The sequence below is a fragment of the Globicephala melas genome, chromosome 2 (genome assembly GCF_963455315.2).
Source record: "Globicephala melas chromosome 2, mGloMel1.2, whole genome shotgun sequence".
Lineage (NCBI taxonomy): Eukaryota > Metazoa > Chordata > Mammalia > Artiodactyla > Delphinidae > Globicephala > Globicephala melas.
In genome coordinates this window covers 89,142,615-89,164,656 of record NC_083315.2, presented here as the reverse complement: position 1 = coordinate 89,164,656, position 22,042 = coordinate 89,142,615, and the positions used below count along the sequence as shown (strand labels likewise).

The window sequence follows — 22,042 nt, the reverse complement described above, 5'->3', positions numbered from 1 at the left end:
CAATTATCTCTTTCATGGGTCAGGCCTTTGGTGTATCTAAAAAGTTACCCCTATATCTAAGGTCAACTAGGATTTTCGCCTGTGTTATCTTCTAGGAGTTTTATATTTTTGCATTTACATTTAGGCCTGTGATCCATTTTGATTTAGTTTTGGTGAAAGGTACAAGGTCTGTGTCTAGATTCCTTTTTTTTTTTTTTTTGCATGTGTATGTCCAGTTGTTCCAGTACCATTTGTTGAGAAGACTATCTTTGCTCTATTATATTACCTTTGCTCCTTCATTGAAGATCAGTTGACTGTATTTATGTGGGTCAGTTTCTGGGCTCTGTACTCTGCTCCCTTGATCTATTTCTTTATTCTTATGCCAATACCACTCTGTTTTGATTACTGTAGCTTTATAGTAAATCCTGAAGTCTGGTGGTATCAGTCTTCCAGTTTTGTTCTTCTCCTTCAATGTTGTGTTGGCTATTCTGGGTCTTTGGCCTCTTTATAGAAACTATAGAATCAGTTTGTCAACATCTACAAAAATAACTTTCTGGGATTTTTATTGTGATTGTGTTGAATCTATAGAGCAAGTTGGAAAGAACTGATATCTTGACAATATTGAGTCTTCCTGTCTGTGAACATGGAATATCTCTCCATTTATTTAGCTCTTCTCTGATTTTGTTCATCAGAGTTCTGTATTTTTCCTCATATAGACCTTGCATATATTTTGTTAGATTTATACCTCAGTATTAGATTTTTTAAGTGCTAATGTAAATGATAGTGTGTTTTTCATTTTAGATTCCACTTCTTCATTGCTGGTACATAAGAAAATGATTGGCTTTTGTATATTAACTTTGTATCCTGCAACCTTGCTATAATTGCTTATTAGTTCCAGGATTTTTTTGGTTGATTCTTTCACATTTTCTACACAGACAATTACCTTCTCACCATTAAGTATTTTAGCTGTATTCTGTAGGTGTTCTTTATGAAGTTGAGGATATTTCCCTCTTTTCCTAGTTTTCTGATAGATTTTATTAGGAATGGGTGTTGGATTTTGTCAAATGTTTTTCCTGCATTTATTGATATGATCATGTGATTTTCTTTAGCCTGTTGATGTGATGGATTACATTAGTTGATTTTTGGGTTTTTTTTTTTTTTTTTTTTTGCGGTACGCGGGCCTCTCACTGCTGTGGCCCCTCCCGCTGTGGAGAACAGGCTCCGGACGTACAGGCCCAGCGGCCACAGCCCACAGGCCCAGCCACTCCACGGTATGTGGGACCCTCCCGGACCGGGGCTCGAACCCACGTCCCCCGCATTAGCAGGCGGACTCTCAACCACTGTGCCACCAGGGAAGCCCTACATTAGTTGATTTTTGAATGTTGAACCAATCTGGCATACCTGGGATAAATCCCACTTGGTCATGGTGTATAATACTTTTTATACATTATTGGACTTGGTTTGCTAATATTTTGCTAAATATTTTTGCATTTATGTTCATGAGAGAGATCAGTCTGTTTCTTCCTTTTCTTGTAATGTCTTTGTCTAGTTTTGATATCATGGTAATTCTGGCCTCATAAAATCAGTTAGGAAGTATTTCCTCTGCTTCTGTCTTCTGAAAGAGATTATAGAGAATTGGTGTAATTTTTTCCATATTCAAAGTTTGGAAGAATTCACCAGCAAACTCATCTAGGCACAATGTTTTCAAAATGAAATTTTAAAACAAATTTATTGAAAAGCCAAATCCATATTTTATTTATATTGAAATAAGCTTATTTCGTTGAAATAAGATGAAATAAAAATTCATTTAGATTAAAATAAAATTTATTCTCCTCACTAAAGACAATAGCCATATATACAGTTATTCCTAAATGAACCACAAAACATTTATTTTTGCAAGTTTTCCAGCTCAAGATGAAGTAAGTGTAGTCAGAGAAAAAGCAGAAGAAAACAGTAAATCAGTTGTACCCATTGCCTCTAATTCTGTCTTGAGCGTGATGCAGAAGTGTTTAACATATACCTGATAAAAAGGTTATGATAAAAGAAGGTGTAGGCTCCACAAAGTAACGTAGATGGCAGCAACCAGATGTGGAACAACAGTGGTAGGCTCTTCATCTGAACTTCAATTGTAACTTGTTCCTTTAGGTTCACTTGATAAAGACAAAACTACACGGTTTAACCAGCTCACAGTTTCTCTCTCTCTCTCTGGTAATTCCCTTCACTGTACATTACAAATGTTTAACAATATACTTAAACCTTCAACTAGTCAAAGGCCAGTTGTGAGATTCGTTGTAATATTTTATAAAATGTATTCCTTCGTCCCCCACCTCCCCAAAATTTATTCCTTCAAAGAACTGATAACTCAGTACAGTTGGGTCCACAGTGATAATAGATGCTATGTTTGAAATGACTTTGAACAATTCCAGAGTGCCGGTACCAGAGATCATGCAGAAATGAAATGTGGCGCTTTCAGTACTATCTTCTGGAAGACCAGATAAGTTTTCAAAGTGTGAGTGTTAAAACGGTGGTTGTTTTTTTTTTGTTTTTTGTTTTTTTTAACATCTTTATTGGGGTATAATTGCTTACGGTGGTTGTTTAAACAGGTAGATAGATTATCAATGGCTAATGTATTCAGTCAGAGCCCTGTAGGCAAAGATATTCAAAGATTAAGGTGCCTACGTGCACCTTACAGCTTTTCCTTCAAATATTAAATATAGGAGAAAACCTATTTTTAAACATTCTTTTAGGTATTTTGATAGTTTATGAATTATCTGTAGGAAGCATAGTTGTATAGTTTGATATATGTGTCTACCATGAAATCCAGGTCATGTTTTATATAAAAATTCATTTTAAGCAAAACCAAGTTACTTGAGCTTAGGTCTGTCAAAGTGTTCCTCAGGTGTGCTTTGAGATGCTTTCCTCCATTTTCCTGGGGCTCATTCTCAACCTCCATCACAGGAAGAATGCAAAGGCCCTTCAGCAATGCATAAACATTAGGAAAACACTTGAGGCCAGGCAGGTGGAGGGCTTCATAAGGGGTGGATGGAAGCTCTACCTCTGTCCTTCTGTGTTTCTGCTTGATTCTCCAATTGTGGAGCTGGGCTGAGAGTGTGTCAGGGTTCGCTAAGTCACTTGTGTACACGTCAGCATGCTATTCCTCTGATGTGTTGAATTTGAGCTGTGACCGATGGTACCAGAGATAAGCATTTACACGCTTTGGGGTGTTGTTCTGAGTATATACAGTTGGTACTTGAACAACTTGGGGGTTAGGGGCACCAACACTGCCTGCAGTCGATCTGCACAATCAGCTCTCCCTAACCACAGTTCCTTCCTATCCATGGATTTGCCCAACTGTGGATCACGTAGTACTGTGGTATTTATTGTTGCAAAAATCCCGTATAAGTGGGCCTGTGCAGTTCAAACCTGTGTTGTTCAGGGGTCAGCTGTATCTTTAAGTTCCAGAGTAACTCCACTGTTGGAACACTTAGGGATTCTTCAGAGTAAGTCTCAGAGGTTAATTGAGATTCCGGGTTACCTTGCTGAACTCTGTGGAATTTCCCAGGGAGTTTCATTTGAATATCAGGTTTGGTTATCAAACTTATGGCTTCCTCAAACCGAAATCCATGGTAAGTTTTAATATTTTCCATCACCTCGTTAGTGAATGCAACGCTGCAGTCATTCTACTGACTGCAAAGAAAACATCAAAGATTTGCCCCTGGAGATTTTCTCCAAAGACTCTTGAAAAAGATAGGACTTTTTAAAGAGGTTAAGATAGGACACTTTAAAGGACAACAGTGACAAAAATGAAATAAAAATCTGTTGATACACTGCAGAGGACAAATGCTCACCCAGCTAGATGGTTATTCCATCTAAACATAAAGTAAGTGCTTGCAGGAGACCTATTTAAATTTCAAAAGCATCATTCTTGTCTGTCCACTGAGAATGATACATTTCCTTCAGGTCATTACCCTTTTCATTATTCTGAGAAGAGACAGAAATTACACTGTCAAGTTCTAAAAGAGTCATGGTAATTGATGGATAAAAGAACAACCTTCCTCAATTGTTCCCAATGCAACAGGTATGCCCCTAACAGGCACTGATTTTGCCAACCACATATGTAAGGCACAGGAAGAACAGAGTGTGTAGACATCTTAGGGATACTTCCCTACGAGTCTTAAAGCAACAACTTTCATTTTTGAAGAAAATCTACTGGATACAATGTCTGCCTGGCCATGACAGTGCTCCATATTTAGTCCCTACTTCTCAGTTACCCCAGTGTGAAATTACACAACCAGAATTTCTGTATCAACTTGTTGAGGAAGGAAGCCTACAAATTCTTCTCTTGAGTATGAAATTCCTCAGCAAACCTCATCAGGACGGTCTGGTGTTCTTCCCCAGCTCTGTTCACAAATCATCATAATCACGAGTCCCTCACTTTCCTGAGGGTTTCTTCCTGAATGAGGCTCTCACGGATCTCTAGGAGCTGATTCTGCTGTTTGCCAACAGTATGTTAACTGGTGTTGTCTCAAAGTGCCTTCTCAGGACCTGTTCACCAGAATCTGTCTTGGACTTCTGCAATGCTTGAGAGTTATCAGAAGTTAAGAGAATTTATGGGAGTTCATCAGCCTCATGTCCATCCAGAGGTAGGTTTTGTTTTACATAAGAATTGAAATTTCAATACAAACTACTATGTATAAAATAAATGGTAAACAAGGACATACTGTACAGCACAGGGAAATATAGCCATTATGTTGTAAGAACTTTAAATGGAGTATACTCTATAAAAGTATTGAACCACTATGTTGTACACCTGAAACTAATATAATATTGTAAATCAACTATACTTAAATCTAAAAAAAAAAAGTTCTTTTAAGGAAATTTCAAATAAAGGTTTTTTAGGTATTGTTTCCATTCTCTTCAAGAGTTAAAGATAAGGGGCTTCCCTGGTGGCGCAGTGGTTGAGAGTCCGCCTGCCGACTCAGCAAACAGTGGCCTGATGCCTAATCCATCCTGCCACCTGACTAGGTAAAGAAAGTGTTATTGGAACATAGCCATGTCCGTTCATTTATGTATCTTCTGTGTCTGCTTTCGTGCTCTGACGCAGAGTTGAGTAGTTGAGGAGCAGGGATTGAACCCATGCCCCCTGCATTGGGAGCGCAGAGTCTTAACCACTGAACCAGCAGGAAAGTCCCTCTTTTTTCTTTTTAAACTTGCTTGTGTCAGCTCCTGTGGATAAATATTTGGCTGGTAATTCTTTCAAAGTAAGGTTAGAGAGGTTAATCCATGTTCACGGAGTTAAATATCAGAGATAAGGAGACCTTTAGTCCTCCCCCACCCCCAAAAAAAGTGGAAATGGTAAACAGTTGTCTAGACAGTTAAGTCTCCCTTGGTCAAGAAGTTTCAGGTTTTAAAAATTACTAACTACATATTTATGAAAAAATTTTTTTACTTCAATATGCTGTATTGGTGCCATTTTAATTAATCCTCCAATTTCCTCATCTGTAGAATGAGGGGGTTAGGTAGTTGGTGGCTCTCAATGCAGGCTGCATATTCAGATCATCAGGACCCCTGGTCCCCATCCTAGATAATTAAATCAGAATGTCTGAGTATAAGCTGAGATTGAGCTCAGTAAATCCTAGAGGACAAAGAAATTCATAAACTTTAAAAGATATTATCTTGGGCTTCCCTGGTGGCACGGTGGTTGAGAGTCCGCCTGCCGATGCAGGGGATGGGGGTTCGTGCCCCGGTCCGGGAGGATCCCACATGCTGCGGAGCGGCTGCGCCCGTGGGCCATGGCCGCTGGGCCTGCGCGGAGTCTGTTGCTCCGCAGCGGGAGAGGCCACGGCTGTGAGAGGCCCGCATACCGCAAAAAAACAAAAAACAAAAGGTATTATCTCAATATATTTTCTTGAAGTATTTCCTACAACCACACAGTTCTGTCATATCATTCCTGGGTGGTGATGATGTGAAACTATTGTAGCTCACAGCTACTCCGAGAAAGGTCTGCTTTTACTTCAATTCGCCACGTATTCTGAGCCAAACTGGAATGCCCTGGAATTCTTCAAAGGGAAAAGAAATGCTCAGATGAGCAGACCTCTCCCATTGGAATTCTCCTTAACAGCTGACACAAGACTAAACAAAACCTCTTCCCCAAAGGCTTATCTTCTGGGTCTACCCTGAAGGTAAGAGGTCCCTTAGCCACCCTACAGTCTGTAGACAAACTAGAAATCTCTCATCTCCCCACAGGTTCATGACTGGATGCAGGACAAGTACACCAAAGGGATTCCTTATGATAGTGGCTTCTGGTACGCACTACTGGAAAGTTAGGCTACCTTGAAGATAGTTATTAATATTCAGACAGTGTTCCTAGGGATAAATTAGACTAGACCAAAGAATACTGCATTTAGGGTACTTGTGTTCTAGGAATTGAGTGGAAAATTCCCCTGGGGTCCTCATTCTTTTACCTTTGTCTTCCCTAAAGAACCAAAGCACGGGCTTCCCTGGTGGCGCAGTGGTTGAGAATCCGCCTGCCGATGCAGGGGACACGGGTTCGTGCCCCAGTCCGGGAGGGTCCCACATGCCGCGGAGCGGCTGGGCCCGTGAGCCAAGGCCCCTGAGCCTGCGCATCCGGAGCCTGTGCTCCGCAACAGGAGAGGCCACAACAGTGAGAGGCCCGCGTACCGCAAAAAAAAAAAAAAAAAGAACCAAAGCACTCATTAAAACCAGTAAGGAAATGCCTGCATACATGTTCAGGATCCAGTACTCTAGAAGGGGCGGTTGAATAACCATATTACATGTCTGATATGCTATATTATAAACTTACATTCCTCAGTGTCTGGTGCTCTGGCTTTTGCCAGAAGCTTAACAGAAGACATGTAGACATCCATCACACTCCTTGCAGTGGTAGCAAAGTCACCAGTCATCAAGGCATGGATTTCAGAGAGCACTAGCCTTCAGTGCACGGACAAATTAGAAGTGCCGCTGTATGCAAACTAGAACGATAATCAGAATTGGATGTGGGCAGCCACAGATGAAAGAACACCAGATACTCACGAAACAACCCTAGAAGTAGAAGGAGCAAGTTATTTTACTGTGGGAACCTGAATTCGGAGAATTAAGTAGTAAACCATTAGGAAAACCTCAAGTTAACTGAACGGCAGGGATGAGTTTCTATCATTGTGGAAAGTTCCTACAAAAAAAGTTATTGAAAAACCTTCTGTACCCAGCAGAGCTCTGGGGACTCTGAGATGTGTTTATAAAAATATCTGAGATTACCTAATGAGAAAGATATATGCTACTTACCATACCCACAAGAATTGTTTCCCTCTGCACTCAGAGTTTCTGTAGCTGCTATGCCCAAAGTAACCTACATTAACCAGGCAGTCTGCAAACAAGATGGCAAAGTAAACAATAAAAATGTATTCTCCTTCCTACTTCCATTAATCCCCAAAACTAAATACTGGTATGATATGGGTCAGTTTTCTGGTCTGGACACTAGTTTTGCTTTGGCTTCAGTGAATGCCCCTGGAATTTACTTTATATGGAGTATATTGGGTTGGCCAAAAATTTCTTTTGGGTTTTTCCATTAAGAGGTTACCGAAAAACCCAAACAAACGTTTTGGCCAACCCAGTACTTCCCAGTTTCTTCCTAAGGTTCCCCAGTGTAGGGATGGTTACTTGAACCAGCACAGGGGAAACTGCTTCATTCCTATTCACACACAGAGTTGACTCAGTTTCCCATTTGCAGATTACCGCCCTGAGGTAATTTATGAACTTAACAAATCTCATCATATTGGCTTTTTATCGAACCATAGTAGCTGAATTCATTTTTTTTTCTAAATTAATATTTTTATGCCCCTATTGTAATGAAATCCAAGCTTCTTTGCTCTATAACTATGACAGGAAATTATTAGTCTACAGCAAGCCTTCTAGGGAGTGAAGGAAAGACGGGGCGTTAACTCATTCTCTGAACTGAGTTCCTTGGAAGAATCAGAAATCATCCTGGATGCCATCCAGTAGTGGGTGGCAGAGCATTCCCATCAACCAGGAATTTCAGAATAAGAAAGCAGCCTCTGTGACACTGACCTTGCACACTGACCTTGCACACCGACTCTTCATCTTTGCTTGCTGCCTCTGAAATGGCTGCCCCCAGAGGCTTTGCCGCATTGAGGCTGATCTGTCTGGCAGTGGAAGAGTCCAAATCCAGGATAAAAAGTAGACAAATGGGGGAGGAAGAAAATGAGCAGCTTCTGCATTCCACTGAACACTGATATCCCATTATAATAAAAATGCTCTTTCTTAACACAGCCTCTCTGACATTTTACCATACTCATCTTTGGGCAGAGTTTACTCTCTCTCTCATCATTTCTAGAATAATCTTTCTTGTCAGACACTATGGACAGCCACTTGGCCCTGAATTCTACTGCTTTTCCCCCAAATTTCCTTGTGTAGGGTATAGCAGTTTTCTCTAGCTGAGTTGTTCATAGGCCCATAAAATCTTAACAGTTTTCAGAAAATGTGCCATAAAAATAATTTCTAACACAACAGGGAGGCACAGAACCTCTCGGCAGCTGCTACCAATGGAGCATCAGCCCTGTCCTGTAGCCGCTGAGACACTGTGGATTAAATGTCTCTGAATAAGTTTGTGGCCTGTCAGTAGTTGTTCCAGCATAAGAATAAATGTCTCTCTGGAATAGAAGAATGGGCAGGAAATGAATAACGGTACATTGCTCTACGTAGCCTACCCACAGAAGTGTACAGTCACATCCATACCAGCTTGTGTTAACAATAAAATGTGGAAGAGAACAATATAATCCCCTCTAATGTAGTATGGAAACCAATGCAGGGTTGGTGCCTAGAAATGAAGACAGATCTATGGGAAATGATCATTTGGAAAATAATTATTTTCCATGTTTCAGCCCGGGCTGAAGGTGCTAATGAGCACTAAGAGTTCTGTAAATAACTAGAGGGCAAAGAGAAAGAAAAAAGGAAGAGTCGCAGACTTAGTAGCCAGCCCTTTAGAATTGATAATACATTCCTAGTTAATCCACCCCATTCCCAGAGAGGTAGCGATATCACTGGCCCCAACAATATCATATAATAGTTTTCAAATCCATAGTGTAAAGAAGGCCAGCTTCCCTAGCCTGTCAATAAAGGATAGAGCCACTATTCTAATCTCTGACAGTTTCCCATCCCTTAATCTGCGTTTTTCTTCAGTTTTTTTTTTTTCATATAATTGGGATGATGGAAAGAGTTTTGGCAGGAGAAACAGAACTTCTCACATCTACTTTCTTTTTCTTAGGAAAGAGCTCGTTCTTTGTGGATTTGCCAACCTGGGCCCCGGTAGGGATCATGTGAGAAAACTTGAGTGAGCACAACAGGAACTCCCCACTTCCTTTTCCTCCTATTAAACCTCTGGAATATTACAGACAATTTTATAAATGGGTATATTTCATTAGGGCCAAAGTGAAGGCCCTGGTGGAAGATTTGTTTCTATACAATGTAAAGCATGAATACTGGATTTATTAAAATGACCAGGAACCACGACAGTAGAAATGGTGTCAATCCCCTATGCCCTTGCTAAGTAGATGAACACAAGATTAGTAATGGAAGGCATAATAAAAGCATGTTTCTTAAGAATGCGTGTTGTTCTTCGCTGAAATTCAAAGAAGAGGAATAAGGGAGGAAGAGTCAAGAGTTAGATGTTTAGAAGGAATATTTTAAAGCAACAGTTTGGACTTTTGCTCTCACATGATAGATTTTGGCTTAGATTTGCAAAGCTAGCGTTCCAGAAGTTGTTTTATTTCTACTTAGGTATTAATTAAGCTACCACTAGGTCCCATTCTCACAGACAGTGGTTAAGAGGGTCAAAGACTGATGTGCTTTTGATTTTTTAAAAGAAATAGTACTCTCATACAGGACCTAGACATAAATAATTCCTAGAATTCTCCTTAAGTGTAAAGCATTACACACAATTGGAAGCAGTTTCAAAAAATACCTAGGTATAATTAATTTTATCCCATACTAATTTCGATGTTATCGATTATTGCTTATTCTAGTATTATCTTGCTTCGTTTTATCTAAGCCTTGAGAAGAACAGAATTTTCAAGTTCACCCTGAACTCTTCTTGAATTTGGTCTTCCAAGGGCCCTAGTCACAGTTCTGGGACCTTCAGCAGCTTTGTCAACTACCAAAACCTCTTACTTCTTCCGCTGAGGCTTTAACTTAAGCTTTAGGCTGGTGTCTGCTAGTCTTGAACAAACTTAGGTGACTTTGCCCAGTGCACCGCATCCCTGAGTACTCAGAGCTGTTTCCTTCCTCAGCTGAAGGAGAACTAGAGGGAGAACACGCCTTCTTGACTACCTCTGTGATGGTTAACTCTGTGTGTCAACCTGGCCCAGCTGTTTGGTCAAACACCGGTCTAGATGTTGCTGTGAAGGTATTTTTAGATATGATTAACATTAAATCAGTAGACTTTGAATAAAGCAGTTTACCTTCCATGATGTAAGTAAGCCTCTTCTAATCAGTTGAAGGTCTTAAAATCGAAGACTGAGGTTTCCCAAAGGAGAAGGAATTCTCCTCAAGACTGCAATAGAGAAACTCTGCCTGCCTGCCCTAAAGACTGCAGACTCTCTAGCCTCTAAAATTCCATGAGCCAATCCTTAAAATTAGTCTCTCTTCTCTCTCTGTCCCTCTCTCTCTCTATCCTATTGGTTTTGTATCTCTGGAGAACCCTGACTAATACAACCTTTCTAATAAGAAAGTTATTTCTAGTGAAATAAGTCAGACAGAGAAAGACAAATGCCATATAGTATTACATATTTGGAATCTAAAAAAAATGAACTCGTAGAAACAGAACAGATTGGTGGTTGCCAGAGGTGGCGGATGGAGGGGATGGGTGAAGGGGGTCAAAAGATACAAACTTCCAGTTATAAGAAATAAGTTCTGGGGCTTCCCTGGTGGCGCAGTGCCGATGCAGGGGACATGGGTTCGTGCCCCGGTCTGGGAAGATCCCACATGCCGCGGAGCGGCTGGGCCCGTGAGCCATGGCCGCTGAGCCTGCGCGTCCGGAGCCTGTGCTGCGCAACGGGAGAGGCCACAACAGTGAGAGGCCCGCGTACCGCAAAAAAAAAAAAAAAAAAAAGTTCTGGGGATGCAATGTACAGCATGATAACTATAGTTAACAGTACTATATTGTATATTTGAAAGTTGTGAAGAGAGTAGATCTTAAAATTCTAATCACAAGAAAAAAACATATGACTATATGAGATGATGGATGTTAACTAGACTATTGTAATCATTTTGCAATGTTTACATAAATCAAGTTATTAGGTTGTACACCTTAAATTAATACCATGTTATACATCAGTTACACCTCAGTAAAACTTGGGGAAAAAAGAAAGTTATTCCTCTGTCTTTGCTTTTAGCATTTTTTTCTTTGAAACCATAATTGAGCTTCTAATCTGCATCAGTCACTTGCACTTATTTACGGGCATTTCTTCATGGGTTCATGGGTTTCCTTAGTAATAGCTCTAACAGGTTTCTATTGTGCACCTTCTTTTTTTTTTAAAGAACCTTATCATTCATGTATCTTTTCTAGAAAAGAACATTTCAAAATTACATTTAACAGAAAGTAAAGTTAAAACATAAATACTAAGTGATTTCATCATACTCCTTTGTCACAACTTTTTCAGATGTAGCTCTTAAAAATATTTTAAGTCTTTGAGGATATCTATCAGATAATGTCCCATTTCTTTTTTATCAGAATCACTTATGTATGTTGGATTGTGGGTAGGGAAGAAGAAATGTATTTAAATGAATTTAAGGCACTAAAGACTGCAAGGTTGATAGTAAAAATGATGACAGAATACAAATGCCAATTTGCAAAGGAGAAGGCAGAGCTGTTAGTAGTGATAAACTAAGGATCCTATCAGAATTCCTCCTAATAAACTGGTAGCATACAGAACACTTGGCTACCTGAAGTTCCTTTCTCCTCATCTCCCCTGTTGCCTAAAGCCTCAGTGATGTCCCACCAGAAGAGCAATTTTCCAAGACTGCATGAGTGCCTTCTTCACTGGGGCTTGTGTATCTTTACCTGCTTGTGTGGCAAGTAGGTGCTTCTTTGGGTCTTGGAGATACAAACACATAGAAATATGATTTAGTCCTTAAAGAATAAAGGAACCCACCCAGTTCCCAGGGGGGAGGATAAAGTTCAGAGCAATCAGCAACATTATTTTTGACCCATCAAATGCAAAGCACCTCACTCAGGCTCTTGGGAGTGGTACAAAAAAAAGTAGAAAACAGATCTCTTCAAAGAAATTACAGATGGGCTGATTTTCAAAAAAGCAGAAGACATACTTTACTGTTTAAAAACTCCCAGAGGGATTTAAATTCTACATTCTACCCATGGGAGCATTTTTCCCCACTACTTGGGAATCCTCTCTGTATTGATATGTCCCCAAAGGAGGTGAGGCCAGCTCTGTTTCTCCAATACAAGTGCCCAGCAGCAACTATGGCACCTACGTGCTCTGCAAAGAACTTTTCCAGCAGTTGGTGTCTCCAGGGCCACAGAGCTCCCCTTTGGTACTTGGTGGGAAAGTTGACCACTTGAAAGTAGAGAATAAAAGAAATGTGTGTGAAAATATGTGGCGTATATAAGTGGTGTGTATAAAGGGAACGTGATGTCCAACCTTGTGTTTTTCCTTCCTTCCTGGAACCAGTTTGAACAATTGTTACCCAGTTAGTAGAAGTTGCAGGTCTGAACAGAAGTTTCCTGGTCTCTCCAAAGGGTGATTATAGCTGATGGTTGGAAGCTTGGCATTTCTAGAGAGAAAGAGGTGGCAGTAGCCCTTTTGCAACTTTTAGGCAGTGGTAAGAATTCTAGCCCTTCGTCTTTAAGCATTATGTTGAGCAGACTTCAGCGTTTTCTTTCAGCATTTTATTCAAGAGAAAGAGTGGAGTGAAGGACAATGAGTCCAAAGTTTATAGCCTGAGCCACTGGAAGGTTGGAATTACTTTAACTAAATAAGCAGAGGCAGACTCAGGGAGAAGCAGGTTTGGGGGGAAAGATCAGGAGTTCAGTTTGGGACATACGAAAATTGAGACGCCTATTAGACATACAAGTAGAAATGTGGAGCAGGCAGCTGAATATATGCGTGTGGACAGGTCAGGGCTGGAAATGTGCATTTGGATGTCATCTACGTGGATGAGACTGAATGAGATTCCCCAGGAGAAATTGTAGTCTAAGACAAAGAGCCAAAACGGAGCCCTGGAGCAGTCCTGCGTTTCAAGTCAGAGAGACAGGAGGAACCAGGGAGACCAAGTAGCAGCCATTGAGGAGAGAGGAGAGCCAGGAGAGAGGGATGTCCTGAAAACCAGAGGCAGAAAATGTTACAAGGAAGAAAAATAAAGTGATCAATTGTCGGGGACACTGCTGATGGGTCAAGTAAGGATAAAGAAGATGTGCCTTAGATTTTACAACGTGGGAGACATGAATAGCCCTAACAAGGGCAACTTATGTGAAGAGGTCGGGGTAGACGCCTGAGTGAGTGGGCTCAGAAGAGAAGGGGAGAGGAATTGCAGACAAGGGGGGTAGATGATTTTGAGGAGTTTTTCTGTGGCAGGAACAGAAATAGAGCAGTAAGCTAGATGGGGGAATGAGGTCAGGAGTGGTTGTTTGTTTGTTTGTTTTTTACGTGGAAGAAATAGTACTATATTTGTATACTAGCGGAAATGCCTAGTAGAGAGAAAAAAAACATGGATGCATTATAGAGGGGAGAATTGCTAAAGCAATTCTCAGAACGCTGAACACATTCTAGCCTTGTGCCAGGAGTTTGTTCCCACTCTGTGCACAATAAGCGCCAGCAGTTCTGGTTAAGGAAATAGTTTCTGTAGGGACAGAGTGGAAAGACTTGTGGCGCTCACTTGGAAGCCACAATCCCTGCATCCTGGAGCCCAAGGACAGAATGGGATGAAAATGCTGACCTCGATGTCTCAGCTTTGACCAGACGATACATTTTTTTCTGGGCATTCCCACAAATACCACCCAAGCATCCTTTCTGTGCAATGTAGGTTATAATAAAAACCTTCCTAAAACAGATTTGACCATTTGTGATCATTTGAAGGGACAAAATCAAATTTTCCCCTTTTACGTTAGAGATAATTGTTCCCATAGAAAATTTAGGCTGTCTACAGAATTATACAGGAAATTTTACTTAGTTTTTTTAAAAGGTTTCAGGCATTATCTTTAATGTCTATGCAAATAATAAATTTCAATTTAGGAATTGATTTGTGGTAAGCCCATGGTTTCTTAAATCAACTCATTTTTTTCCCCCATTTCACCGATTCTCTATTAGGCAATGCTTTCTTAGCCTACTTTGAATATACTAGAGTATTAGAAAATAATAAAACTACTGTTTATGTAAAAATATTTTGTTAGCCTGATTTTTAAATAACTGAGAAGAATTTCTCCCCACAGGTATGGTTTAGAGAAGTTTTAAATAATTGATACCTTCCTAAGCTTTCCTTAAAAAAAGAAAACCAGTTCAATCAGGACTTTTCAGTATTTTCCACCAGTTACCCCTCCTAGCAGAGGAGAACAAATCATACTCTGGAGAGTACGGGGGTATGGCCAAAGTAGCCAATAAAATCATTAAGTTTCTTTGAAGTCTCTTTTTGAAATATTAAAATCCATACAAATATTTCATTTTATACTATAATAACACCATATTTTAAAATATATTAAAATGTTTTAAATAATCATTCAGGGAAAAAGAAATGTTCCGCTTGTATCATTGGTTCAATGAAGAGGCTGCTTTTCTTGGAGTCTGTCCATGTTAGAAAACTGGGCTGCACCGAAGGCAGCTGACACCAATACCAGATTCATCATCTCAACAACTTCTCTTCTCTATTTTGGAGTCCCAGTGTCTCCAGAACCCAAACCCACAAAAAAACGGCAAACAGTTTTTCACTGCTTTATGGGCTATAAAAGGGTAAATGCTGAAAAAATATGTGTAGGATGCTGCTGGAGAGAGAGTGATGGTGCAGTATTTTCAGGTTCCTGTGATAAACAATTCTGAGAGTTGCGACATCCTGCTCACAGGCCAAGTAATCAGTGTCATGTGATCTGCTCTCTGACCCAGTCAGCCTTTTTTACTATTTCCACAGGATTCTTGTCAAAACACTTTTATGTTGAAGAAAGACGAGTAATGATGTTTTCTGTTGCACTAAAGCCAAAACTTTCACTATGCTTAAATGAACCGAGAATCTCAATGATATAGTCCTTATGATTTACATCTAACTCTCAATCTTTATTATAACAATTTTATTGATGTTCACAAAAAAAAATTAACAGTTTTGCTTTGCAGTTGTTATCTGAAATTATTTAGACTTCAAACAAATACACCAAAAGCTATTAAATAAGAAAATTGAGTGAGACATTCTTTATCACCACGATGAACAAGTTAGTCAAATTATCCAGGTTTTTGTCTTCGGTCATCACCTCTCTTTTCTTGCCTAATGAAAAGCAAGTCGACCTTGAGTTTGAAACCTTACTCCAGTGTACTTCCCCCATCCCATATTATTTTGAACCAAATCCTAAATATCATATGATTTTATCCAGAAATATTTCAACATACCAAAACATTTGATTGAGGGCAATTATATCAGGAAATGGAGCTGATTTGCAGGAGCCAATGGTTTTGTGTATAATCCAAGTAGTAACAGTGATTTACGAGGTGAGAAACTTATAAGGTAGATAAATATCTATTGTACAACAGATATCTCAGCCTTCTTGGACTCACTGAGAAGTCACATGTTCAAGTTTGTCTACTCTGGTCAAAGTATAAATGTGGGCCACAGATACCCACAAAATTTGTTCTTGCCTCGTGTAGCGTCTTGCATTCACTTAAGGAGACTCCAGAGCTAATATCAATGGGTTCCTCGATTACACCAAAAAATGCCAGAGTTTTCAATCACTCTCTACACATAAAAAATTTTCTACTCTACAGTATGCATTCAAGAAAAACACAAGTTTGACTGACATGGAAAAGCAGAATTTTGCTAATTTTACTTGTACATGTGTCACAAAACCCTTTTAAGGGGCAAACATTTTAAACAGTTTTTCTCCAAATCCTGGAATAAAACTGACACTCTCTGAAAATGTACCATAGTTATCCTAGAGCTTTGAGAACTGCAGTTAGAATCTTGCAAGAATAAATATGCCCCTGCTTGAGAAGAGAACGAATCTGAAACCTTTGTGGTATGTGTGAAAGCTGGCTAGAGAAGGAAAGATGAAAAATGCTCTAGGGCATGATGTGTGTTAAGACTTCAAGTTGATCGCTCTCCGTGTTAGCAGATACAGTATCAGTAATACCTGCTGACACATCAAGAGCCAAGGAAAACCACTTGAAATCATTTGCCTTCTTGTTTAATTGATTATCGATGTTGCTCCCAATGTCCTCAACTCTTGGATCAACGCTTCACACCAAATGGCTAATAGTTTTAAGCAAGTTTGTTTATTCTGGACAGATTCCTTCAGCTGCTGCAATCCAACATGATCTAGTGAACTTACCAGCAGTAAATGGCTTTCCTTGCTTGGCTAGCAAATGAGCCAGTAGGAAACTGGCTTTTGTTGCAGCCTTATTTTCATTTTTTACTTTTGTGAAGAAATTTTTCTGTGATGAGATATTCCATTTAAGAGTTTCCAATTTTTCTGACTGTTCCTCTCCTGTGAGTTGGGAATATTGTGATCAGGCTTAGTTTGGTAATGTCAGCACAGCCTTAATGTCATCGTATAATAAACACAATGCTTTGGCATCTAATTTGATCAAAATAACCCACATTCCACTGTGCCTTAGAGGCATGACATTTGACGTCCACTTTTCTTGTTTTGACATGATGGGTATGCACTGGCAGTGAAAAAAATGAAATGTCACGGATAGAGTGATACATAAGGCTCTTGAAACACTGTCAAGTTCTAACTGTGTCAGTGGGATCTGTCAAGTTCTAAGTGTGTCAGTGTGATTCATAGCCCGTGAGCAGCAGCGTGAAGCAGTGATAGCACCACATAAGTAAGGCCTCTGTCCCAACTTACTCAACTCTGCCATTGTAGCACCAAAGCAACCATAGACAATACAGAAGTGAATACACGTGTCTGTGTCCCATAAGCATTATTTATGGACACTGAAATGAGAATTTCATGTAATCTTTCACATGTTGTGAAATCTTCTTCTTCTTTTGACTTTTTTCAACTATTGAAGAATACAAAAGCCATTTTTAGCTCCAAGGATGTTGAAAACATTTGCTGAATCCTGCTCTAGAGGACGAGCCAAGGGAAGAGGTTTTTAAGAGAAAGTCTGGAAAATGGCACTGGAACTCTCACTTCTGTGTTGAACTCAGAGGAGGCAGTTTCTGACAATGTCGTGGGGCAAACTTCAGGTATAAGTTTCTTACCATAAGGATGGTAAGAAAATGATTATGGGAAATACAAGCAATCCTTTCATGAAATTTACCTCTACATGGAGGGAAGGAAATGAGAGGTAGCTGGGGGATGATGTGATTTAAGAGAAAATTGTTGTTAAAATAGGAGAGATTTGGACATGAGCACTTAACCTGTATTTTCTCTTCCTTTTTTAATAAGAAAAATAATACCTATCTTGAAGTTTTTTAGAAAGGTCAAATGAGATAAAGCATGTTTTGTACTCAGGATGATGCCTAGCTTATGGTAGATTCTCAGTAACTCATATATTAATATTCATATATGTTCATTATATTTTTTGGTAAAAAAACCCAACAGAGTCCAGATTACTTTGCTATTAGGTTCCTGAACTATCTTATTTAAAATCAAGACTGTACTCTTATTGAGGTGTTTTGAAAATGGTTAAATAAATTGGAGGTTGACCAGTTAGTCAAGACTTTGTAACTTCAATAATTTTGATTTTGTAACTTCCTCAGTTTTCCTTCTTCTAGACTGAGTTCAATCAGTTTAGTCTATCTTCACGTGAGAGCCACGTTGCCCTTCAGATCCTTTTCATCGTCTTTTTCAAGCCATAATACAGTCATACCAACTATTATACAAATGAATCACACAAATCATACACTGATTTGGTATATTAGTAGGGTTATTTTTATTCTTACTAGTTTTTTTGGGGGGAGGAATGTAAATTTTTTTAAATTTAATTTTATTTTTTTATACAGCAGGTACTTACTAGTCATCAATTTTACACACATCAGTGTATACATGTCAATCCCAATCACCCAATTCATCACACCGCCACCTCCACCCCCACCCCCCGCCGCTTTCCCCCCTTGGTGTCCATACGTTTGTTCTCTACATCTGTGTCTCAATTTCTGCCCTGCAAACCGGTTCATCTGTACCATTTTTCTAGGTTCCAAATATATGTGTTAATATACGATATTTGTTCTTCTCTTTCTGACTTACTTCACTCTATATGACAGTCTCTAGATCCATCCATGTCTATACAAATGAACCAATTTCGTTCCTTTTTATGGCTGAGTAATATTCCATTGTATATATGTACCATATCTTCTTTATCCATTCGTCTGTCAGTGGGCATTTAGGTTGCTTCCATGACCTGGCAATTGTAAGTAGTGCTGCAATGAACATTGGGGTGCATGGGTCTTTTTTTTTTTTTGCGGTACACGGGCCTCTCACTGCTGTGGCCTCTCCCGTTGCAGAGCACAGGCTCCGGACGCGCAGGCTCAGCGACCATGGCTCACGGGCCCAGCCGCTCCACGGCATCTGGGATCTTCCCGGACCAGGGCACGAACCTGTGTCCCCTGCATCGGCAGGCAGACTCTCAACCACTGCACCACCAGGGAAGCCCACATGGGTCTTTTTGAATTATGGTTTTCTCTGGGTATATGCCCAGTAGTGGGATTGCTGGATCATATGGTAATTCTATTTTTAGTTTTTTAAGGAACCTCCATACTGTTCTCCATAGTGGCTGTATCATTTTACATTCCCACCAACAGTGCAAGAGGGTTCCCTTTTCTCCACACCCTCTCCAGCATTTGTTGTTTGTAGATTTTCTGATGATGGCCATCCTGACCAGTGTGAGGTGATACCTCATTGTAGTTTTGATTTGCATTTCTCTAATAGTTAGTGATGTTGAGCAGCTTTTCATGTGCTTCCTGGCCATCTGTATATCTTCTTTGGAGAAATGGCTATTTAGGTCTTCTGCCCATTTTTGGATTGGGTTGTTTGTTTCTTTAATATTGAGCTGCATGAGCTATTTATAAATTTTGGAGATTAATCTTTTGTCCATTGATTCGTTTGCAAATATTTTCTCCCATTCTGAGTGTTGTCTTTTCATCTTGTTTATGGTTTCCTTTTCTTTACAAAAGCTTAGACATTTCATTTCATTAGGTCCCATTTGTTTATTTTTGTTTTTATTTCCATTACTTTAGGAGGTGGGTCAAAAAAGATGTTGCTGTGATTTATGTCAAAGAATGTTCTTCCTCTGTTTACCTCTAAGAGTTTTAGAGTGTCTGGTCTTACATTTAGGTCTCTAATCCATTTTGAGTTTACTTTTGTGTATGGTGTTAGGGAATGTTCTAATTTCATTCTTTTACATGTAGCTGTCCAGTTTTCCCAGCACCACTTATTGAAGAGACTGTCTTTTCTCCATTGTATATCCTTGCCTCCTTTGTCATAGATTAGTTGATCATAGGTGCATGGGTTTATCTCCAGGCTTTCTATCTTGTTCCATTGATCTATGTTTCTGTTTTTGTGCCAGTACCATGTTGTCTTGATTACTGTAGCTTTGTGGTATAGTCTGAAGTCAGGGAGTCTGATTCCTCCAGCTCCGTTTTTTTCCCTCAAGACTGCTTTGGCTATTCGGGATTCTTTGTGTCTCCATACAAATTTTAAGATTTTTTGTTCTAGTTCTGTAAAAAATGCCGTTGGTAATTTGATAGGGATTGCATTGAATCTGTAGATTGCTTTGGGTAGTAGAGTCGTTTTCACAATATTGATTTTTCCAATCCAAGAACATGGCATATCTCTCCATCTGTTGGTATCATCTTTAATTTCTTTCATCAGTGTCTTATAGTTTTCTGCATACAGGTCTTTTGTCTCCCTAGGTAGGTTTATTCCTAGGTACTTGAGTCTTTTTGTTGCAATGGTAAATGGGAGTGTTTCCTTCATTTCTCTTTCAGATTTTTCATCATTAGTGTATAGGAATTCAAGAGATTTCGGTGCATTAATTTTGTATCCTGCTACTTTACCAAATTCATTGATTAGCTCTAGTAGTTTTCTGGTGGCATCTTTAGGATTCTCTATGTATAGTATCATGTCATCTGCAAACAGTGACACTTTTACTTCTGCTTTTCCAGTTTGTATTTCTTTTATTTCTTTTTCTTCTCTGATTGCCATGGCTAGGACTTCCAAAACTATGTTGAATAATAGTGGTGAGAGTGGACATCCTTGTCTTTTTCCTGATCTTAGAGGAAATGCTTTCAGTTTTTCACCATTGAGAATGATGTTTGCTGTGGGTTTGTCGTATATGACCTTTATTATGTTGAGGTAGGTTCCCTCTATCCCACTTTCTGGAGAGTTTTTATCATAAATGGGTGTTGAATTTTGTCAGAAGCTTTTTCTGCATGTATTGAGATGATCATATGGTTTTTATTCTTCAATTTGTTAGTATGGTTTATCACATTGATTGATTTACATATATTGAAGAATCCTTGCATCCCTGGGATAAATCCCACTTGATCATGGTGTATGATCCTTTTAATGTGTTGTTGGATTCTGTTTGCTAGTATTTTGTTGAGGATTTTTGCATCTATATTCATCAGTGATATTGGTGTGTAATTTTCTTTCTTTATAGTATCTTTGTCTGCTTTTGGTATCAGGGTGATGGTGGCCTCATAGAATGAGTTTGGGAGTGTTCCTTCCTCTGCAATTTTTTGGAAGAGTTTGAGAAGGATGGGTGTTAGCTCTTCTCTAAATGTTTGATAGAATTCACCTGTGAAGCCATCTGGTCCTGGACTTTTGTTTGTAGGAAGATTTTTTTTTTTTTTTTGCCGTACGCGGGCCTCTCACTGTTGTGGCCTCTCCCGTTGCGGAGCACAGGCTCTGGACGCGCAGGCTCAGTGGACATGGCTTACGGGCCCAGCTGCTCCGCAGCATGTGGGATCTTCCCAGACCGGGGCACGAACCCGCATCCTCTGCATCGGCAGGCAGACTCTCAACCACTGCGCCACCAGGGAAGCCCTGTTGGAAGATTTTTAATCACAGTTTCCATTTCATTACTTGTGATTGGTCTGTTCATATTTTCTATTTCTTCCTGATTCAGTCTTGGAAGATTATACCTTTCTAAGAATTTGTCCATTTCTTCCAGATTGTCCATTTTGTTGGCATAGAGTTGCTTGTAGTAGTCTCTTAGGGTGCTTTGTATTTCTGCGGTGTCTGTTGTAACTTCTCTTTCATTTCTAATTTTATTGATTTGAGTCCTCTGCCTCTTTTTCTTGATGAGTCTGGCTAATGGTTTATCAATTTTGTTTATCTTCTCAAAGAACCCTTACTAGTTTCTTTTTAATGTAACTATTTTTTTTCTTTCTGTAAGTAGTACATGGAGTTACCATATGACTGAGCAATTCCAGTTTCACTCTGGTATTGCTGGGTCCACATGAAAACTTGCACACAAGTGTTCACAGCAGCACTATTCATAATTGCCCCCAAATGGATATAACATAAATATTCACCGACTGATGGACAGATAAAATGTGGAATATCCATATAATGGAATTTTTTCAGCCATAAAAAAAGAATAAAGTGCTGATATGAGCTACGAAGTGGATAAGACTTGGAAACATTTTGCTAAGTGAAAAAATCCCATCACAAAAGACCACATTTTATATGATTCCATTTATTAAATTTGCAGAACAGATAAATCTATAGAGACAGAAAGTAGATTAGTAATAGCCTAGGGCTTAGAAGAGAAATGGAGAATGACTGCTAATGGGTATGGGGCTTCTTAGTGGGAGGATACTTTATAGTCTGTTGTCTGATAATCTGGTATCTGGAGTCTGTGGATAT

The 22,042-nt window shown here is 39.4% G+C and overlaps 1 pseudogene; it reads right to left on the bottom strand.

Moving 5' to 3' along the window:
- Window positions 1-2,679: 2,679 nt before the first annotated feature.
- LOC115845092 (52 kDa repressor of the inhibitor of the protein kinase-like) lies at window positions 2,680-4,629 on the bottom strand (annotated as a pseudogene).
- Between the last annotated feature and the right edge of the window lie 17,413 nt (window positions 4,630-22,042).